Here is a 24,274-nt window from a genome sequence, read left to right as displayed (position 1 = left end):
ATAACACAGACCCACACATTTACCTAGAAAATAAAACAAACAATAAAAAAAGGGGGTCTGGCTTTGTTGTGTCATTTTTGTCGTCATGAAAATGAAAATACATAAAATAAAGAGGCTTTTTTTTATTTGATGTTTATATCTGAAATACTTTTGGTTTGAACAAAAGGATGAGTAAAATAGGACAATACAAAGAAAGGGTTAAGAGGGCATGTTATCCTTATTTAAGAGATAAGAGGCCCACCTTTTTTCAAATACATTTTCCTTACCATTAATTTTATGTCACCTTCTCCATAGAGTACATTTTTTCCAACCATTTATCCACCCTGGGAGGTTCCAAACTTTTCCAGCCCTTTGATATTTGTTTGAGTGCTGTAATTCTCATAATCCAAAAGAGATATAGATCTCTGCTCTGCAGGCTTTTGGGACGTGTTCCCAGGAGTATATTATGGTTTTGTAAATTTAAAACTCTCCCAAATATTTGTTCTATTATTTGTGTGACTCTTGACCAGAAAGTTTGTATTTTGGGGCATGTGAGAAAGATATGGGTATGATCCGCATTGCTCTCCCCACATTCTCTCCAGCAGCTAGAGTTTAAGTGATACTTAGATATTACTTAGAACTAAGGACATCAGTTCTTGAGCACACGCCTGAACCTGAATCCCTAGCCATTGGCATCCATGCTCCAGGTATTGGACCTGGGCACTACAACATCTATGATAGTCCTGATCCACGGCTATGCGAGACAGTTTTCTACTGTACTTCTGACTGCTGCACACATATTATACTCAGTAGTATAAAGTAACTAAGAATTGGAGGCTACCTATACCTATAAGTACAACTGAGGCATTTTCTACTTTACTTGAGCATTTCCATTTCTACTTTACTTGAGAATTTAGTTCTAACTTCTCAGAGGCAAATATTGTACTTTGCAAGAGAGATTGTGCATGACTGAGTGAATAGCAGCAGTCACTGTACAGTACTTGGTATTAACAATAAACTTTATTTGTAAAGCACCTTTCATGACATCAAATGCAGCATTACATCAAAGTGCTTCACATAAAAAAGATAAAAGAAAAACATATATACTGTATATATATTTGGGCAAAACCTTTATCCCATGTCATGATTTTGTACCCATTTTTCACCCAGTGCCAATTGCGTAAACTGTAATCATGGGCGCTTCTCTCCCTCTGCCAACCTGAGGAGAGCCCTGAATAGCATGCCGCTCACAAGAAATAAGCCACCAAAAAGGCTCAAACATAAAGGCTCAAACATAAACGTCTCTTTTTACCTACTATTGGAATTAGGGGTTTCATTTGCTGCACTAGGGCTGGCCAATTAACCAAAAATACATACAATAAATTAAATTAACCATTTAAGGCATGTATAACTTAAATAAATAAAGCCCATCTACAGGCAACACATTGTAAAAAAAAATAAACTCATTCATTTCACTTAACGGAAGAGGCTCTAAGAGCCGACTTGCTATCAAATTGGCGGATTTCTCCAGCCTGGCTTGTTTTTTGCTTTAATAGCATATATAGTTTTAATACGGCCAGTCTTTTAATAACTTTTCTGGACACTTGATGGCATGGTGGGAGCCAGTTGGTGTTGGAGTCCACCCCTCTCATAATGAGTTCTATTGGATTCTCCTTTGTCAGCAGTGCTGGGTCCTCCATCAGGTGGTGGAGCTTCATGTGGAGCAGATGGATCTCCCTGGAGGGGTGGAGCAGTTTCCCCTTGCTCTTCATTAGCGACCTTAAGCAACGCTACGGCAACGGCAGACGACAACGGTAAACGGAAATGATCCGCGCTCGATAGATAAACCTGCCGTCGCCCCAGCCGTCTCTACTACGGCAGAAGGTCCCTTCCCACGTAGCGCCTACTCCGTCTGCTGCGTGTATACGTCGCCATGGGAACCAAAGCGCTCAGTGAAAGGGGTGGGAACCTGTTGCCGTCGAGGCTTTGCTTAACCAATTTGATCGCTACGGCGATTACGTCATAGCAGCCGTAGTCCGCCTGGCGTTGCCGTCCTGAAAATCATCTAGCTTAATGTCGCTATTGTGGTGAGTACTGCCTCTGACTCCACGGGGTGGAGGCTGTGGTACCCATGATCATGAAGGGCACTGCATGAGAGGCCACAATCTTCACATGCATTTTTTTCTCAGTTCGGTGAACACCGCCCATCCTGAGAGGTAATACAGGACCTGCCCTTGGATTAAGGGCAGGGGTTGTTGCTCCTCATATGCCTGAGCTGAAAACTCTGGGATCACAATTGGCTCCTCTGTTTGGGGCAAGGTCTCAATGTACTCAACCATAGTGCTACTGGCCCCTGAGGGGCCCTTGCCTTCAAATTGACCTATGGCAATACCCTTCAACCATGCGTGGCATGTTTTGGCACTAGGGTGGATAACATCGTCTCCTCTCAATTGAGAATGGAGATTCTCGTTTGCATCCGTGGAGATGCGGCAAGTGTAAAATTGGCTTAGTGCTGGAGTTTCTCCGGTGACCAGGGCCATCCACATTTTGTCTTCCGGCAGGAATGAAAGGGGAACTGATTTCAGGTGCTGCTCCAGTTCCCTTGGGGATAGTGCAGTGCCTGCCATCACCAGCATGGTGGTTGTTGACATTTTCACACCCGTCTGGGATGGCTTCCAGGCTGTGAATAAAATGTATTAATTTAGTATTGTCTCATAACTAGCTATTCATTTTGCTTTTGATTGTTGTCTCAGAGACACTTACCCTGATTCTTCCCCTTTTTCTTTGAGCGAAACGCTGCAGCATTCCACGTTTTCATAAATTCCTGCAGCCTCTCCAACTTCCAACCTGCCCCAGTAGTGGTATTTGGTGGGTCTAGTGCTGCATCAAACAAATGTTTTATTAGTGTCAAACAGAAGGAGCAAGCACTGATGCCCCCACTTGGGCCTTCAGAGTGTTGCATCTGAAGACGGAATTCGTCAGTATTCCATTCTTCTCCCTAGTGTGTGTCTGTACTGACCATAAGGGTTGCCTCTCAATGTCATCAGGTCGAACCAGTCATTGACCATTAGGGATGGGTATCGAAAACCGGTTCTTGTTGAGAACCGGTTGCCCGTGGTTCGGTTCCATGGAATCGTTAGCCAATGTCCTTAACGATTCTGCTATCGATTCCTGCATATGCGCGATGACATCACGTCACACACGCGACGCGCTGCCTTGTTTAGAAGCAGCCAACATGTTGTCTGATGCTCTGGTCCTGTGACTAACTAAAGCAAACATAACAAGTAGCAGGCAGTCTACTTTATAGTGGCAGCCTACATAATACAGATGGTGCTGGCTACCTTTGCAATGTACGGATATATTCCATAATCCTGTGTCTGTCAATGTCGTCTCAAAAAAGAAGAAGAGAAAAAAAAAAGCATCGTGTCACCAGGCTTTCCTGCCTCCAGACGGTCCATGCAGAAGGAGTTTACTTTCACTTTCATTTAACAGAAAGCAACAGCTTTGCAAAAGCTCTTGCAAGGCTGCAAGGTACAGAAAAAGCCATCCTATAGCCTAAATGTCCCTTTATTTTAGCCAGTTTCAAAGGAAAACCACCTCCCGTTTCTCTGTTGTTGAAAAAAAAAAAAGTCAGTTCACTTTGCGTGGTGTCGTTGTGTGTCTGTCCGCACGCTGGATTAATCAATGCATGTCCAGGTGAAGCCCGTTAAAAGTCGTTATAGTATCCTCCGATAGTTTCACAAAGTACATTAAGCAACAGAAATGTATTATTTAACATTTTAAGTCCCTTACAGAGGTTTTACAACCCAAACAACAGGAACAGTGTCATGAGGTAATATTTTGCCCTTAAATATTTGAAAGGAATAGACTAGAGTCAGACTACTGTGACATAAGGTAAATTTCTCACCTTGAAAACAACAAATGCAACCTTATTTATTTTAGCTTTTAAGACAATCGTTTTAAAACAATATTTATTCAATAATAATATTTTTAATAATATTTGAAATAAATTATCTCAATATGTAGCCATAATTTTAAAATAAAGTTTTTGCCATAATCATGCAGCTCTAACAGTGACACAGACATAGCAGCAATGGCACAGCAATTACAAATATAGGCTATATACAGTAGTATGTATTTTTAACTTTAGGCCTTTCAGTGAATGATCAGCTGGCATCAATATTATATCCATATTAGGGCTACACTGTAAAAAAAATAAGTTGTGCCTTCACATTCTGAGCACTGCAAAAACGGGACGTTGGATTGAGCTTTTTTGGGTGAAAAATATAAATAAAAACTAGAAAAAGAAGAAAATGACAGGAGGAGAATAAGGAGTGGAGGAGGTAGAAAAGACCATTGGCCACTATTTCTGACCAGCCCCCTGCATGGCGAGGGGGCTGAGAATCGATAAGAGAATCGATAAGGAACCGGATCGATAAGCAGAACCGGAATCGGAATCGGAATCGCTAAAATCTTAACGATACCCATCCCTATTGACCATATCAATGAACCAGGCCGTGGTCAAGGCCTCCTTCGGAAGGTGCTCACATTGTACCAGCATTCTGATGGTGCTTGCTGTTGTGTGTGAAAACACCTTACATGCTGGCAAGACCTTGAATAGAACATAACTGTAAGTATGGACAAATACTGCTCATAACTGTAAATCTTGTCTGCATCTACCTGGTCATTGCAAGTCATAGAAAGAGAAAGCACTTTCAGTGTTTAATACACTCAAGGCCATATTATTATTTACTAAGCCTTTTGCACATCATTTTGGATACGGTCTGCACTTAAGTTTAAGATGAAAGGCACTTTGCCTCTGTACTAAATATGACTGACAGTTTTACAGTATACTGTATCAAATAGTGAAAGTGTCGTTAGTGTAACATACTTTCATTTTATCAAAGCTGTTAGCTGTAGAAATCGCTCTTGCAGTCAGACCAGGCACAAGCTTTTCTGAGGTGTCAGCCTGCACAGTGATCACCGTCTCCACGGCACACATGGACACCTGGAAAACATATATTATTTCAAGCAGAGGTAGGTAGATTTTGACAAATGACACTTTGATAAATTCAGTAAGTAAATCTAATTTTGGGTAAACATTTATGAATGATGTAACATGTCAGAATCATCACAACTGATTGGGTCATTGATGTGCTATTTTATTTGGTATTTGGTAATTGATCTGAGTAGCATCCCATCGATAAATGTACTCACTGTATCACCAGGCAAGTTATTTTCCCTTACAATGTGATCTGGTAGGATGAAATCGTGGTTACACATTGCAGTTTTCATAGCCTTCAACGGGTGTCGCGGGTCGGGACTAAAGTACAGGTACTCTCCCTCAAAATATGGATGGGCGATGTATGTCCGGTCCATCGATTGGCCACATCGCCTGGTTAGACGAGTCCATGTCAGAACACTAGAAGTTGGATATAGAAGGTAAGAACATTGACATTGTAATAGCAAAGCTGAGAAGGAAGCTTTTACTGGTTGATTCATATACAGTGTGATGGTAAATTAAAGGCTAAAGCCTGAACGTACCACAACGACAACGTGTATGCCACGCTCTCTACATGCTGCAATAATCGATAGCATGTAGGCCCAAAGTTCTTTTCCTGACACGGATGGCCCTGTGTAGTCGTAAGCAACAACTTGTTTATAGTCCTTGGTCAAGGAGGCCAGAATGGTGGTCAGCACTTAAGTTGCATGCGTGTCCCTGGGTCGTATTTCATCTCTTTCTTTATCGCCATTTCATCCACCTATTAAAAAAGGGTTCTATTGCATTACATTTAAATGTGCATATGAAACAAAATACTGTATATGGGAGTCTGCAGACTTGTGTCTGTTCTGTAAGTGTGTGTGTGTGTGTGTGTGTGTGTGTGTGTGTGTGTGTGTGTGTGTGTGTGTGTGTGTGTGTGTGTGTGTGTGTGTGTGTGTGTGTGTGTGTGTGTTTGGAATATACCATACTGTGTAATCTATACTGTGTATGTATCAGTTAATTCTGATTTGATGGTACAAATGAAACCTAACTATACATATTCATTTTAAATGGATATTCCACTTTCAACAGGGAAACAGCTTAATGGCTTCTCTCCACATACACACCCATTGTAACTTCAAACTTCATTTTAACCATGATAGATTAATTAAAAACACCCATTATTTTTTCTAGTGACTCATACTACCCTCCTAATATGTGAGCAGGCCGTGTTTTTTCCATATATATATATATATATATATATGGGTCAGTGACATGACGCCCCAAAAAATGAGTTTTTTTTTTTTTACTTTAAATAGCAGGCGTAAAAAATATTTACTTTTGTTCTACTCACTCTCAACTTTATGGAAACACATTTTGTTTTTAGATATTTTATTGGAATCAGACTTTATTCAGCAGTTTGTTGTACTTGTGCCTAAAATCGTCATATGGTGTGACATGAAAATAATTGTTCATAAAATGAAAATGGAGTACATCTTTCTTAAGTTACTCACTTTATCAAAGTCCTTTATCATAACTAACCTGTGATCCACTATAGTTTTGTGAAAATTAATTAAATCTGTATATTATTTTCATAATCAACACTCTGTGTGAGGCCCATGTTGTCAATCTTTCAACATATTTTACATTTATTCTGACAAAACTTTCTCTAAAATTACACAAATATTTGTGACTCTTCCTGATACTATTTTCTATGTAATCCATAAATATTGTTTTGGTTTCATCATTAATAAATGTATGATTTTTCACTATTTGGAATGTCACACCAAATTATATAGTGTCACACCGTATGATCATATCTTCATGTGTCAAAGCAAACTGTGTTTTAACCTACCTATTAGTGAGTACTGAACTTTACTGATTGATTAAACAATTACCCAGGAAAAACAGCAACAGTAAAATTGCTTTAACATTAAATAACATGGCCTTAATATTTCTGAACAGGATGTTATTGTAGGGCTTTAACATGGGATAAGAAAGAATTGTAGTAGTAGATGGATGATGAGGATGTGCACAGGAATGCTACGCACACCTAAGTCTTCTACCGGCCCACGGCAGAAGGATCTTAAAGAGACAATAAGGTGCATAGCCACACTGGGAGCCAAGGCAACATTTTATTAACACAAATTAGTGGAAACAGAACTCAGCATTCAGGTGAATTGCTTTTTTCCAAAGTCTCCTGAACTTGAACACAGCATTTTGTGTTGAACAAATGTATTTAGGAATCATGACGTTACACCACATCTCTACTAGCTAAAGAGTGCTGTGTTGCGCAACTCCGAAAATAGCTGATCTACAAGCTCTCGCAGCACGACGCGCTGAGAGCTTGTAGATCAGCTATTTTCGCTATTTTTGTCTGGGGTCCTACCTTAACACTGTCCAGTCCAGTGAGTGAAAGTACAAAATTATTAGATTAGATTAGATTATACATTTAGACTGTATTGTACATCAGCCAGTCATATTTGGTGAGGGTAGCAAACCGGCTGCCTTGTTGCGGTTCTGCTATGCCACAGACAACCTCCTGCTCTTCGTAGAAAATGCAGTCTCGCCCCTTTGGCTCCTCTCTCCTTGCTGGGTCATTGTTTAGTTTCCCCCTGTACTTTCTCGTTCTCTCAGCCCTTGTCATTTTCCAGCTGACAAAAGAAAATGGAATGTATAGTTTAACACATATGGTGCCAACCCCGAGTTTCCCGAGTTTGTATTGGTACCAACGCTGTGCCAACCCCGAGTTTCCCGAGTTTGGGCCGTTTTTGAAGAAAACATTATTTTTTTTTCAAAAATGTTTTTTGGACCTCCAGAAATGTGTTAGGCATGATCGCGATCGCGAAATTGCATGTTTAACCCCCATACCAACCCATTCTTTCAAACATTGGCAGCCATGTTTGTTTACATCTGAAGAAAACATAATGGCTGATAAATCATGAATGCCTGAACGGATTTCCAAGCGGATTCTTTTTTTTGAAAGCTGTGAACAGTGGGCACATACGTGGTGCATCATCTAGGCATGGGCGTGCACGATCCGTTCACTATAAATTACATGGAAGTCTATGGAGACCATGGCATCAAGGGACATTGAAGAGAAAAAATCATGGCAACAAAAAAGTTAAGACAAAGAGAAAATATTGTTTAGATTGAAACAATATGTTAAGGTTTCTGTGAAGGGGTTTCTGCTCTGTCTGATGAATTTGAAGTATCACTGAATGAAGCTAAATTAGATTTTATGTAAAAATGTTTAAAACAAATGTTTAAATGTACAAAAGAAACATGGGACTTTGTTATTTATTGTTATATCTGTAGTTAATTACAGTATATATCATATGGTGTGACAATCAAGTCATATGGCGTGACAAGCAGACATGTCACACCATTATGATGAAGTGTCACACCATATTACGTTTTCTGCATTTAGGTTTACCTTGAGGCTACTAGGTACACATTAGCATGCTAACAACATGCTAGCTATAACAAAGCAACCTAGATTTACATGCAATTATGATCAAAACTTCAAATAACTTTAGCTTTTTTAATGAAAAGGTGTCACACCAACAGACATCCAGAAGTGCCACACTTGTCAAAGTTTCAACAAGATGGCATTTCATGAAAATGTTAAAATCATAACTCACCTCAGACACCTGTCTTGCAGTTGTGCTGGGAGTGCTGAATAGCCTTACAGAAGAAGGACCTCTCTAGCCCAATAGGTGTCCAAATAATTGCCTATTTAATTTCTCCAAACTAGTGTCACACCAAATGATTTTGGTTTGGGGGACAAAATCTTTTTGATCAGAAATGACTGAAAACATTATGCTTGGACTTTGAAAAGATATAGGCTCACAAATAGACATCTATATTATAGTTATGGAATTTTTAAATGAATTTTAGCAATTCTTTTTCTTAGTTTTATTCAAGTTCCCACTTTGAGAAACAAGGTCGGGACAGTCACACCATATGAGTTTTGCCATGTTTGGTTGAACATTCTGAAGAAATGAGGAATGAAATGTTTTAATCTTGAGTAAGTTCACATAAAGCTTAATGTCCTGCACAATATTCAGAAGGTTTTTGACAAATATATTTTTTATTTATACATGTTTGACACTGAGGACAGCGAAAACACTATGTCACGTCACCCACCCACATATATATATATATATATGGGTGGGTGGGTCCCGTTTGGAAAAATTAAACAGGCAATTATTTGGACACCTATTGGGCTAGAGAGGTCCTTCTTCTGTAAGGCTATTCAGCACTCCCAGCACAGCTGCAAGACAGGTGTCTGAGGTGAGTTATGATTTTAACATTTTCATGAAATGCCATCTGTTGAAACTTTGACAAGTGTGGCACTTCTGGATGTCTGTTGGTGTGACACCTTTTCATTAAAAAAAGCTAAAGATATTTGAAGTTTTGGTCATAATTACATGTAAATCTAGGTTGCTTTGTTATAGCTAGCATGTTGTTAGCATGCTAATGTGTACCTAGTAGCCTCAAGGTAAACCTAAATGCAAAAAACGTAATATGGTGTGACACTTAATCATAATGGTGTGACATGTCTGCTTGTCACGCCATATGACTTGATTGTCACACCATATGATATATACTGTATTTAACTACAGATACAACAATAAATAAAAAAGTCCCATGTTTCTTTTGTCCATTTAAACATGTGTTTTAAACATTTTTACATAAAATTTAATTTAGCTTAATTCAGTGATACTTCAAATTCATCAGACAGAGCAGAAACCCCTTCACAGAAACCTTAACATATTGTTTCAATCTAAACAATATTTTCTCTTAAACTATACATTCCATTTTCCACATTCCAGTGCTGAGAGAACGAGAAAGACAGGGAGAAACTAAACAATGACCCAGCAAGGAGAGAGGAGCCAAAGGGGCGAGACTGCATTTTCTACGAAGAGCAGGAGGTTGTCTGTGGCATAGCAGAACCGCAACAAGGCAGCCGGTTTGCTACCCTCACCAAATACGACTGGCTGATGTAATACAGTCTAAATGTATAATCTAATCTGATCTAATACTTTTGTACTTTCACTCACTGGACTGGACAGTGTTAAGGTAGGACCCGAGACAAAACTAGCGAAAATAGCTGATCTACAAGCTCTCAACGCGTTGTGCTGCGAGAGCTTGTAGATCAGCTATTTTCGGAGTTGCGCAACCCAGCACTCTTTAGCTAGTGGAGATGTGGTGTAACATCATGATTCCTAAATACATTTGTTCAACACAAAATGCTGTGTTCAAGTTCAGGAGACTTCAGAAAAAAGCAATTCACCTGAATGCTGAGTTCTGTTTCCACTAATTGGTGTTAATAAAATGTTGCCTTGGCTATTGTCTCTTTAGGATCCTTCTGCCGTGGGCCGGCAGAAGACTTCATCCATCTACTACTACAATTCTTTCTTATCCCATGTTAAAGCCCTACAATAATATCCTGTTCAGAAATATTAAGGCCATGTTATTTAATGTTAAAGCAATTTTACTGTTGCTGTTTTTCCTGGGTAATTGTTTAATCAATCAGTAAAGTTCAGTACTCACAAATAGGTAGGTACCTTCTAAGCCTGGCCGCACTCCCTCGGACTTCCTACTGGGTCCCATCAGCCAATCGTCTATTCCCGTACTTCGCCGTAATTTATGAAATTAATCATAATTTTTTGAAAAATACAGTCGCAGGTCGTGCTCTGTCTCTTTAAGAGATGTTGTGCAATCGGATCACGTCAGAAACGTGATGACGTCATCGGCTGGCTCTGCCACTGGCTCCACGAGCGGCCATTACGTTCCCCTTCACTGTGTGTGCTGCAGCCTGGTTTAGCCCATCCCCTCGTGTTTTTCGACCAGACGACAGGCGAAATCTAGGCTTCGGAATGAGTGGAATACATGGAATTAGATCGATGTGCGTGCGACGAGGACGTAATGTGCTTTCGAACGCTGTTTTTTCTCGCGGATTACCCCATCTCGCTCCATGCAAATGAACGGCAGAAATACAGCCAGCAGCAGCTTCTAAGTAAGTGGCCGCCCAAACACGTAGTGTGTGCACGTCCTGCTGGCTTGCACTGAACGACCCGCGCGCGTTGTTTATCATTTGGTGTGTTTGTTTTTTAAAATATGTTTATAAATAAAACGCTGATTGCACGGCAGTACCGGGGTTCAGGGGGTTCTGCCGCGGCTTAGAAGGTGTTAAAACACAGTTTGCTTTGACACATGAAGATATGATCATACGGTGTGACACTAAATCATTTGGTGTGACATTCCAAATAGTGAAAAATCATACCTTTATTAATGATGAAACCAAAAGAATGTTTATGGATTACATAGAAAATAGTATCAGGAAGAGTCACAAATATTTGTGTAATTTTAGAGAAAGTTTTGTCCGAATAAATTTAAAATATGTTGTAAGATCGACAACATGGGCCTCACACAGAGTGTTGATTATGAAAAAAATATACGGATTTAATTAATTTTCACAAAACTATAGTGGATCACAGGTTAGTTATGATAAAGGACTTTGATAAAGTGAGTAACTTAAGAAAGATGTACTACAATTATTTTCATGTCACACCATATGACGATTTTAGGCACAAGTACAACAAACTGCTGAATAAAGTCTGATTCCAATAAAATATCTAAAAACTAAATGTGTTTCCATAAAGTTGAGAGTGAGTAGAACAAAAGTAAATAATTTTTATGCCTGCTATTTAAAGTAAAAAAAAAAAAAAAAAAATTTTGGGGCGTTACGTCACTGACCCGTATATACCCAGATAGCAAAAAATGTAGATTCAACGTTGACATATAGTGGGTAGTGTTGAATTTTGGTTACGATTGAAGACTGATGGTTTTTCTACATTGATTCACTGTTGTATTGCAGCGCAACATTCAAGGCTTGAAATGCCAGCATTGAATCTGCGTTGAATCTATGGTCCAAATTCAATGATTAAAATGTCAACATTCAATCAGCATTGAATCTATGCTGTTTGCCTTTTTCTTTTTCTTTTTTCTTGATGGGGGGAGGGGGGAGGCACACCCCTCCTCACACCCCCCCCTCCCCCCATATAATGATTGAAATGACAACATTGATTCAACGTTTTATCCATGCAGTTTGCCATTTTCTTTTATTTCTTTCTCCTCCTCCCCCCTCCTCCCTCCCCCCTCCTCCTCCTACCAACATTGATTCAATGTTTATCTATGACATTTGCCTTATTCTTTTTTGACGGGTGAGAGAGGGGGGATGCCTTCGCCTCCCCTCCCCTCCTCCCCCTACCTTCGCTAACCCTAACCTTAGCTGCCCTTGGGTTAGGGTTAGCCTTCTGGAGCCCATGGAGTGAATCTAAAATCAGATTCTCGATCAGTGCGTCGCTCCGATTCGCCCAATATAAGTTTCCTTCCACACAGACCTACGGTTTACAACTATAGGCTCTTAAAGGACAACTCCGCCCTAAATCACTTCTAGGCTGTGTTTCTTACTTGTTTTGATCCAAAATGACTGTCCATGGGGTCTATTAGGCATAAATGCTCCTGTTGTCTGATTTCCACAGCCAAAGCCAGCAGTCCGCAGAGCATAAAGTGGAACCCATAAGCCTCTTGCTTTTACACTCTTTATTTCTAGTCAAAAGTAATTTTCTTTTTCATGAATGTGTTACTAGTTGTCATTACAAACACATCCATGCCTTTGTTATCCCATACAAGCCACCACAGTCTCTAAAATCATGTTTTGAGGTCAGCACTCTGCTGAACTGTCAATCAAAGTGAACGTACTGGCCAATCACAGTGCGTCTTTTCTGGGACTTGGCAAAAAGCATAACAGCCTAACATCTGTTTAGCAGTGTGTGGTGTCTTTTTTTTGAGACATCCAAGGCATGGATGTGTTTGTAATGACAACTAGTAACACATTCATGAAAAAGAAAAATCACTTTTGACCACAATAAATAGTGTAAAAGCAATATGCTTATGGGCTCCACTCTATGCTCTGAGGGCTGCTGGCTTCGGCTGTGGAAATCGGACAACAGGAGCATTTCTGCCTAATAGACCCCATGGACAGTAATTTTGGATCAACACAAGTAAGAAACACAGCCTAGAAGTGATTTAGGCGGAGTTGTCCTTCAATTTCCAAGTGCAGCGGTTCTCAAACTATGGGTCGCGACCCAAAGTGGAAGGAAAAAAAGACGATGTCCCTCACTCGGATATTACACCAGGCAGTCGTCTCGTGCATCAACTGACGACGATAGGCCGTGCTTCAATACACAATGTCACATCATGCATGTATAATTTGGGGGGCTGCGTCCACGACCAACGTGAAACCTCTCTCTCTCTCTCTCTCTCTCTCTCACACACACACCCCGACACCACACACACACACACACACACCCACACACACACACACACACACACACACACACACACACACACACACACACACACACACACACACACAACTAGGCAGGAAATATTATTCATATTAAAGAGATGGAAAATTCAATGGAGTTGGTCCTGAATGACTGCGACACTTGTAAGTGTGAAAGGTCACTGAAAATATTGAAAACGTGACCTTTGGGCCTAAACAAATCATGAGATATTAGAAAAACATCAAAGGGATGGTGGGGGTGATCATCACTTGGATCTCAATACATAAATATCACAACACTGACCTCATCAAACCCTACATAGTCATACATGGAGATGACTGGATCATCACCTAGATATCCATATGGAATGACAATGACTCAACATCTCATGTCACCCTCGGGGATCTCCAAATATGGGCATGTATGGGCCCATATATAGGTAATGTCCATATGGACACATTCGGAGATCCCTTATGTGTCTCTCCATAGATGGAGCTGACTATAATCACCTGCCATATCCCTGCCCATATATGTTTCTATGCATATATGGAGCTGACTATCTGATCCTCATATATGAAGATCACGTCACTGATCTCATCAAACACTGGCCTACGTCATGTTGTAGTCATCAGATGGACTACACTTTAACTTTATGCATCGGGTGGAAGCAGTTTACCCTCAAATACTTCCATGTGTTCAAGGGCATGGTCATTTTAGTTCCTACAAAATAAAACAGATGAGGTGTAGTTTAGCTTATTCTTTTAAGATGCAAAAATAAATATATATGTGAGTGTACTTTTCAGAGTAGCAATTGATTGCTGTTCAGGTGACAACAGATTGAATATTAACACAATATCTTAATGCTACTAAGTCAAAGAGAGTCAGTTAGTGTATAAAACGACTGTTTTTCGGTATAAAAATGAACTCTGCTCTGGCCAGGAGAATTTGGCAAAACTTTTATGGCCTGGGAACAAGTTTATTAATGGCCAACTATTTTCCTACGTTGATTCAACCATATTTTGCTATCTGGGTAGTATCAATATTCAAGTAGTAGTAGTATTAATATGCAGCTGGAACAGGGGGTCCCTGGAGCTCCGGGGGTCTTGGGAGGGGTGGAGGTTGTGGTTTGCCAGGCAAGGACTGTGTGTGCAAAGTTTGGCATGGTTGGGGCAACGGTGGCAGAGATATGAGTTGGGGAAAAGTGTGACGTGACGGACAGCCAGCATTTTCACGCGACAGGACCAACTACATCGGACTCAATGTCAAAAATCAAGTCAGAATAAGTGTATTTTATCTGAAAAAATATATAATTGATGCTGTGTGTTTTTTTATTACATTCCTATGTAAAATAAAATCCGGATTTATTAATATAATTATAGGCTATTAATTATATTATTAAAATTATTTATAGTATGTATTATATTTATAATAGTTGTAATAATTATTGTTATTATCATTATCAATCAATTTATTATCTAATATAATCTTTGCATAAGTGTTGTTCATCACATGAGAAACAATGCATTGTTGCATCAGCAGTTACAGGGTTAAGTTCCCAAACTTGGTTAGACCAGTGACATCACACAGAGTGACATCACACAGTGCTTTGATGTGCCTGCAGAGTGAAACTGGATTGAACCGGTTTGTTTGAATTGACTCAGTGACTCACTGCCACTGCTAGTGAGTGTGAATGCAGGCTGAAGGCTCTCTCATGGACTATATTTATATCTCCTTTTGGTAGGTGAAATTTAAACAATACTTAACCACTGGATAATGTATGTTAAGAATGTTGTCTGTGGTGTTTTTGTTTGTGGTGTTTCCTGAAGGGCCCATGCTAACCAGTAGACAAATACAAAGCTAATGCTAACTGATGCTAAAGTTACAGTACATCCTAAAGGAACTGAATGTTCCAACTGTGTTGAATAACTTATACTATGCCCTTTTGATAGAAGTGGCAGTTTTTTGGTTTTGTGTTATCATAGGTGCTTTGCTGTGTACTGTAGTATGTGTGGCTAACAAAGCTAACATTAGTTAGCAATTGTTCCATGTTAGCAGCATGTGTTGTTTGTAGCTAGCTAGCTAATGTCAATGTGCTAGTTGTTCAATGGTAGCAGAGAGTGTACAAATGTATGGGATTAGATTCATGCCAATAGTCCAAACCTTGAAAGTAGTATTTCAAGACTGTAAAATGTTTTTGAATCTCTGAAAAAATATTTTTGAGTCTCTGAAAAATGATTTCGAAACTCTGTACAATGTCTTGGCATAATTTCTTCAGAGATACAACACATTCTTTCAGAGATTCAAATCACTTTTCAGAGTTTCGCCAACACATTTTCAGAGTGTCAACTTCATCAGAAACACTGTTTCAGAATATGCATTTTGGCACTTTTCTCCCTCTGTGTTCATGTTTGAAACCTTGTAAACTCCTAAGGTTTCAAAACCTTGAGAGTTATTTTCAATCTCTGAAAATATTTTTTGCAAGACTGAAAAATGATTTTGAAACTGAAAAAATGTGTTGTATCTCTGAAGAAATTCTTCCAAGACATTGTGCAGTGTTTCGCCAACATATTTTCAGAGTTTCACTTTTTTTTTTTTTCAGGTATTATTTTCTCAGATCTTATTTTTACAGATTCAAATAATTTTTTTTCGGTTTCAGATTATTATTATTTTTTTGCGCTTCTTACTTTTTCAGTTTCAACATGAAAAGTTTCAAGTATCAAGTTTCAAGGTGCAGTTCTGGCAGTGTTTATGGCAACCATGCAGGGTTGCCATGTTTGCTCTTACTTTTTCAGTTTCAACTTGAAAAGTTTCAGAGTCTCAAATCTCAAAGTGCACTTCTGGCAGTGTTGGCATGGCAACCAGCTAGGGTTGCCATGTTTGCTAGAAGTGAGTTCTCTGGGCTTTCCTATCCATAAGTTTAGCTAAATCCATCACCAGTCCCTGTCCCTATGGAAGAGATCTACATGTTCTATAGCAGGGGTCTTCAACAGGGGGTCCGCGACCCCTAGGGGGTCCGCGGAGGTACTGCAGGGGGTCTGCGAAATTATTGCTTAAAAAAAAAAAGATTTCAAAAAATGTTATTTTTTCTTCTTTTCTTTTTATAAATCATGATTCTATCCATTTTGAATAGCTTGAATACATGATTACTATGCAATTGACAGATTGTTGATATTATTGGCATTGGTTCTCAGTTAATAAGTAGTATGTTTAGAAATGGTAGTGGTACGGCCCACCCTGCTCGCTGTAACTTGTACATGTTTAAAATAAAAAATATGTCGTAGCCCCGACCCCCCCCACCCTACGAGGTGGTAGGGGGTCCCTGCTCCATCTCCCCATCAGTTTGGGGGTCCCCGGCCTGAAAACGTTGAAGACCCGGGCCCTGTTCTATAGATCTATGGAGTCATCATATGTTTTACAGATCTACAGGCATTAAGTGTAATAGTGTAATAAGTGTAATAGGTGACAAATGTAATAGTGTAATAAGTGTAATAGCGTAATAGTGTAATTGCGACCGTCAGGTCGCATTTACTATCAAAACCTCCACCGCCAGTCTGTCCGTCAGTGTGTCTGTCACGTCACGTCACACTTTTGCCCTGCTCATATCTCCGCAACCGTTGCCCCGATCCATGCCAAATTTTGCACACACACTCCTTGCCTGCCAAACCACAACCTCCACCAATTTTCACATGGCCCTCTTCTAGCGCCACCATGAGGCCGATTCTTGCAAAACACATTTTTGGACACTGCTCCTACAATTTTTGCCCTAAAATCACGCAAATCGGTACACAGTAAGTCTACACTCATCTCATCAACATGGATCTGTCCCATTTGGCGCCACCTTCAGGCCATTTTTTAAAACACATTTTTGGACATTACTCCTACAGATTTTGACCTAAAATCACGCAAATCGCTACACAGTATGTTTACACTCATGTCATCAACATGGATCTGTCCCATATAGCGCCACCATCAGGCAGATTTATTCAAACACATTTTTGGACACTGCTCCTACAAATTTTGCCCTAAAATCACACAAATCGGTACACACTTGCTCTACACTCATGTCATCAACATGGATCTGTCCCATTTAGCGCCACCTTCAGGCTGATTTTTTAAAACACATTTATGGACACTACTCCTACAGATTTTGCCCTAAAATCACGCAAATCGCTAGTCTATACTCATGTCATCAACATGGATCTGTCCCATATAGCGCCACCATCAGGCAGATTTTTTCAAACACATTTTTGGACACTGCTCCTACACATTTTGGCCTAAAATCACGCTGCGACCTGACGGTCGCTTATCTCCCGATTAGGGAGTCTTACTGGTAGGTGTAAAAGTGTAATAGTGTAATAGGGCAATAAGTGTAATAGTGTAATAAGTGTAATAGTGTAATAGCGCAATAAGTGTAATAATGTAATAAGTGTAATAGTGTAATAAGTGTAATAGTGTAACAAATGTAAAAGTGTAATAAGTGTAATAGTGTAATAAGTGTAATAGTGTAATAAGTGTAATAGTGTAATATGTGTAACAAATGTAATTGTGTAATAAGTGTAGTAGTGTAATAGTGTAATAAGTGTAATAGTGTAATAGGGCAATACGTGTAATAGTGGAATAAGTGTAATAATGTAATAGTGTCATAAGTGTAATAGTGTAATAGTGTAATAGTGTAATAAGTGTAATAGTGTAATAGGGCAATAAGTGTAATAGTGTAATAAGTGTAATAAGTGTAATAGTGTAATAGTGTAAAAGTGTAATAATGTAATAAGCGTAATAGTGTAATAAGCGTAATAGTGTAATAAGTGTAATAGCAGCTTTAATAATTACACTATTACACTTATTACACTTATTGCCCTATTACACTATTACACTTTACACCTACCAGTAAGACTCCCTAATCGGGAGATAAGCGACCGCCAGGTCGCAGCGTGATTTTAGGCCAAAATGTGTAGGAGCAGTGTCCAAAAATGTGTTTGAAAAAATCTGCCTGATGGTGGCGCTATATGGGACAGATCCATGTTGATGACATGAGTGTAGAGCAAGTGTGTACCGATTTGTGTGATTTTAGGGCAAAATTTGTAGGAGCAGTGTCCAAAAATGTGTTTGAATAAGTCGGCCTGATGGTGGCGCTATATGGGACAGATCCATGTTGATGACATGAGTGTAAACATACTGTGTAGCGATTTGCGTGATTTTAGGTCAAAATCTGTAGGAGTAATGTCCAAAAATGTGTTTTAAAAAATGGCCTGAAGGTGGCGCCAAATGGGACAGATCCATGTTGATGAGATGAGTGTAGACTTACTGTGTACCGATTTGCGTGATTTTAGGGCAAAAATTGTAGGAGCAGTGTCCAAAAATGTGTTTTGCAAGAATCGGCCTCATGGTGGCGCTAGAAGAGGGCCATGTGAGAATTGGTGGAGGTTGTGGTTTGGCAGGCAAGGAGTGTGTGTGCAAAATTTGGCATGGATCGGGGCAACGGTTGCGGAGATATGAGCAGGGCAAAAGTGTGACGTGACGTGACAGACACACTGACTGACGGACAGACAGGCGGTGGAGGTTTTGATAGTAAATGCGACCTGACGGTCGCAATTACACTATTACGCTATTACACTTATTACACTATTACATTTGTCACCTATTACACTTATTACACTATTACACTTAATGCCTGTAGATCTGTAAAACATATGATGACTCCATAGATCTATAGAACATGTAGATCTCTTCCATAGGGACAGGGACTGGTGATGGATTTAGCTAAACTTATGGATAGGAAAGCCCAGAGAACTCACTTCTAGCAAACATGGCAACCCTAGCTGGTTGCCATGCCAACACTGCCAGAAGTGCACTTTGAGATTTGAGACTCTGAAACTTTTCAAGTTGAAACTGAAAAAGTAAGAGCAAACATGGCAACCCTGCATGGTTGCCATAAACACTGCCAGAACTGCACCTTGAAACTTGAGACTTGAAACTTTTCATGTTGAAACTGAAAAAGTAAGAAGCGCAAAAAAATAATAATAATCTGAAACCGAAAAAAGATTATTTGAATCTGTAAAAATAAGATCTGAGAAAATAATACCTGAAAAAAAAAAGTGAAACTCTGAAAATATGTTGGCGAAACACTGCACAATGTCTTGGAAGAATTTCTTCAGAGATACAACACATTTTTTCAGTTTCAAAATCATTTTTCAGTCTTGCAAAAAATATTTTCAGAGATTGAAAATAACTCTCAAGGTTTTGAAACCTTAGGAGTTTACAAGGTTTCAAACATGAAACACAGAGGGAGAAAAGTGCCAAAATGCATATTCTGAAACTGTGTTTCTGATGAAGTTGACACTCTGAAAATGTGTTGGCGAAACTCTGAAAAGTGATTTGAATCTCTGAAAGAATGTGTTGTATCTCTGAAGAAATTATGCCAAGACATTGTACAGAGTTTCGAAATCATTTTTCAGAGACTCAAAAATATTTTTCAGAGATTCATTTTTTTTTTTCAGAGATTTTACAGTCTTGAAATACTACTTTCAAGGTTTGGACTATTGGCATGAATCTAATCCCATACAAATGGAACCAAACAACTCCTAACAGGTTAATTTGGTTCCATTTGTACACTGTTAGAGTTAAGGGGAGACCTTGACATTTTAATCTGTTGTTGACTGTTAGCCCCCAAAATAATCACATTTGAACTGCATGGGGAGTTTTGGGGACCTCCCAAAATATCCCAAAATATTCACATTTTAACTGGGGACCCTCCACCCACCAAGCACTTGGACTGCAGTGAGCTTGTAGATCTGCTATTTTCACATTGCCTCTTTCTTATATCAGCTGACAATTTGGCCAATGTTTGACCAGTTTGTATTTAGTGTTGTTTACTTTTGATGTTAGATCTTATAGTGGAGCTGATGTTAACACCACTGACACCAGCCAGACAAAATGACACATCTGACACTCAAAGGAGGCATGTGCTTGATCCATCATCATTTGTCAGATCATTTCATTTAATTTCTGGAATCAAATTGGTTTAATTAATTGATAACGTGTGTGTGTGTGTGTGTGTGTGTGTGTGTGTGTGTAATTGATAATGTATGTGTGTGTGTGTGTGTGTGTGTGTGTGTGTACACTGTAGGAAGAGTCCTTCAAGGCGTGTTAAAGAGGACTACGCAAATCACTGCCTTGTTTCCATACCTGGCCGATCCCTAGGGCACTTTGGGCTATGTAAGTACATAATACAAGTCTAACTTCTTTACTCCTCACTCCTGGAATTGCTCGAAAAGACAAGAGTGAGATTTCAACTAAATTTCAACAAATGTTCTATATGCTGACCCCAACAAGTTGATCGCCACAGATGTCAGACCTGTTGACCTTGATTTTAGCAATTCTCCAGACAAGGGCATGTGTTTAGTTTTTTAAGGAGAAAAATAAAACACGTTCTTGTTTTTTAGGAGCAGTATTACAATCCAGTAGATGGGAGTGGGTTTCTTGCATGGAGAGTTAAAACACTTCAAAACGAAGCCTCAGAGGGACAAAAGAAGAGAAGAAACACTCAGCCACTGACAGGTATGTGATTTTGATTATAGTTTGAATTTCACATGTTAAGTTATTTTTTAATGTGCAGGCCTATAGTGCATTTTTGCTACTGTGGTGGGCATCGCAAGGGGGTCCAGTAAAAAGACAAGTGGCCCTCTGGTGTAAGGGGTATAAACTGTCTTAACGTTTTTGAGAAACTAAACCCAACATCACATTGTAGCAAATCGCGTGGGTGCCCACTAGGCCACTTGTTCCCAAGCAGTGGGTCGGGATCCATATGTGGGTCGCAGACAATTTTTTTAACGTCCCTTATATTTGTATAAAAAAGTAGTTAGTGAAAATGGCCTAAACTAGTGAAAACAGCAGATCTACAAGCTCACAATGCGTCGCACCGCATTGTGAGCTTGTAGATCTGCTGTTTTCACTAGCTTGGGTCCTGGGCAAATGTCTAATGTCTCTTGAGCTAATAGTTTGGGAACCACTGCTCCAAGCCATGGCCCATTGGTCAGAACTAGTCCCAAGTCCCAACATACCTTTCTCCTAACCCCTACAAGTACATACCTTTCTCCTAACCCCAACAAGTTGATCGTCACAGATATCAGACCTGTTGACCTTGATTTTCGCAATTCTCCAGACAAGGGCATGTGTTTAGTTTTTTTAAGGAGAAAAAATAAAACATGTTCTTGTTTTTTAGGAGCAGTATTACAATCCAGTAGATGGGAGTGGGTTTCTTCAGCTAACGACAGAAACCCAGTGTCTTGAGGGCATCGCACTGATGATGGTCAAGGAGAAGATGAAACAGACCTTCACCCATCGCCAAACAATGGTTCATGACCCAGTGAAGTCCTCTGAAATATTCACCACCTTTACAAGATTTCTTGACATTGCAGGAATGGTATGTCGCTCTTGAACTGTCTTGCCTTAAAGTCAAACTGAAATAAAAAATGACTTTAAACAGATCACATCCCTGGTCATAGGGTGAACCCATTAAAATGTATGCCATGTTGTTTGTATTCCATCCTGTCTGCAGATACAGGATTTTCTGATGTTTGGTGATGACATCGCTGCAGAAGTGGCCTACTTACTCACTACATGCAGTAAGTCCTTGAACAAAGCTGTGGACTCGCCCAGACAGGCGACCATGTAGATCTGCTTCATAATGCTGAATCCACAACAGAAGAACTGGAAAATGGTACGCTGGAATTAAAGGAATAATACTAATGGAAGAGGGGATGGTTTTGAAACCAAAATGTAAACAGATTTTAGTAAAAATGTCTTTGTTTCCCCCCACCCTTTTATTTTCAGGATGGGACAGTGAGATGTCCTCCATCTTGCCTTATCCACCACATGCCACCCTCACCTCAAGGCCGCAACGAGACCAGGAAAGCTCTCAGCCCGACAAGCCATTGACCACCTTTTGAAGTTTATCTAGGTAAGGTTACAGTTCAATTAAAGTTTTTAAGATGGCTCACTGTACTGTCCCTAATATTCACCCTTAAAACTATACTTTTCTGAAATTATGCGATGACCATGCTCATCTGTAATCAGCGACTGCCCTGTGATATGTGTCTGCTTCTAAATCTAAATACAGAATGAAGAAATTCAAAAACTGTCCTGGGTGTTCCCAAAATTAGATGCTAAAATGACAAAGTAATTTTGAAATTGGAATATCTCTTTAAGTTACTCTAGACCCCCGGGTGTGTTGTTATAAATATACCCTACCCTGGCTGGGTCACCCACCATTCACAAAAAATTAAGCATAGTGTTGCAGTTGTCAATTCTGTCAGCTCATTTCTTTGTCTCACTTGAAACTTTACATTTTCTGTTTACTGGAGAGATGGGGAGAGAAGGTTGCCATTGAACAATCCCTGCTACTGAGAAAATAAATATTCCATAGCAATGGCATAGCAATGACTGTTATCAGAATATAGCGCTATTTAACACTTATTTGTTGTTACTCAACCTTTGAATATGTTGGGATTGCCATAATATTTTTTCCTCTTCATTCCAGGCATTGAACACCTGCAAGCTCTACAGGGACTTGTTGAGATGGTTGGGGACATGGAGATGGCAGATCCAATGTGAAAAGTTTATGTGTTGGCCATTGAGGTGCAAGAGCTATATCCAGGTATGTATAAATGTATTATGGATTTTACATTTTTGATGGTACGATTATAGTCCAGGTAAAAATTTGGGAGGTAGACGAACATGTTCAATATACATTTCACACTACAGTGAGAAGATTAACTATCTTAACTATATCCCATACTACGCGTTGTGATCTGTTAGAGCTAGAAAGTTAAGTTTCCTTTAGGCCTGCTTTACACTGGCAGTCAAATCCAGCCTAAATCAGATCTGAGTCACATTCAGATTGGAATCTGATTGGCTTAAATGGTCACATGGAACCAATCAGATTCCAACCCGGATGTGACACAGATCTGATTCAGGCTGGGTTTGGCTGCCAGTGTAGTCTGTTTCCATGGTCCACTTGAAGAGCAGAAACTTTGTGAAATGTGTTAATCATGGAATCTCTGTTCACTGGCTGTGGACTCTGTGTTCTCGTTGGAACAGGTAGCCATTCACCACAGTGCTAAGAAGGACTGCAGTCGCCTGTTCCACCAGTTGTTTGACAAATTCTTCACAACTGAAGAACTGAAGGATGCAGTTGTCACAGGGAGGCATGGTGTTGTTCCAGAGCTCGAGGGCAAACATATGCTGGACCCCACCAAAGTGGAAAAGATTCAAAGTAAGTTTATCTTACACTTACACGTTTTGTAAAGTATATTCCGATATACAGTATGATGTCACCATTGCATTGGTTATATGTGGGAAATAATGTGTCTGATACATTGTGCAGTAGTTAGTAAAGAAATGCTGCCCAGCTTCAACATGATGTTGCAGTGGTGAGAGTCTCTCCCAGTCTAGTCAAATACTTTTTAATGTAATATTGTAACATCCCCCACTGACTGAGCAAAGGACCGAACATGGGGACAACTAGCCCCATATAGAACCTCACTCTCCCCTGCATACCGTTGTGCTCCTCGAGATGAGGTCGTAAGCGGATATCCCTATGCCTCCACAAAAAGTAAAGGTAGTTCCATGCTCCCAGAGTATGATTTTCCATCCCGCGGTGCATAACAGTATGCAGCAGAGGTTCTATATGGGCTAGGGGAAAACATGTTTAATGTGCTATTATAGCTAATTTCATCTTCTCTGTCTCCAATCTTACGGTATAGCACCAAAGCTGGATGGAAGGCAGTATCGGTGGACTGGTTGGACAACGCTGAGGTGATTCACCGCAAGGGGAAGAGCAGGCTGTTCTTCCTGAGAAGACTGGGATCGTTTAGCCACCAAACTGTTATGCCAGGGTTTTTTTTTAAATTAATGTGGAATAACGTGCTGGGGAGGAACTGAGCGAGTGACACCT

At 39.8% G+C, this 24,274-nt stretch overlaps 1 long non-coding RNA gene across 1 annotated transcript; it reads left to right on the top strand.

The window, feature by feature from the left end:
- Positions 1-20,422: 20,422 nt before the first annotated feature.
- Positions 20,423-23,094, top strand: LOC308289591. The gene is made up of 6 exons (XR_013962246.1): positions 20,423-20,535; positions 20,763-20,877; positions 21,542-21,742; positions 21,878-22,039; positions 22,153-22,279; positions 22,859-23,094. It is a non-coding gene; the product is annotated as an uncharacterized lncRNA (long non-coding RNA).
- Positions 23,095-24,274: the final 1,180 nt, after the last annotated feature.

The sequence above is a fragment of the Nannobrachium achirus genome (genome assembly GCF_963921795.1).
Source record: "Nannobrachium achirus genome assembly, chromosome: 8".
In the NCBI taxonomy this organism is placed as follows: Eukaryota; Metazoa; Chordata; class Actinopteri; order Myctophiformes; family Myctophidae; genus Nannobrachium; species Nannobrachium achirus.
Note: the sequence above shows the minus strand (reverse complement) of the source record. Positions and strands in the feature narration are given on the sequence as shown.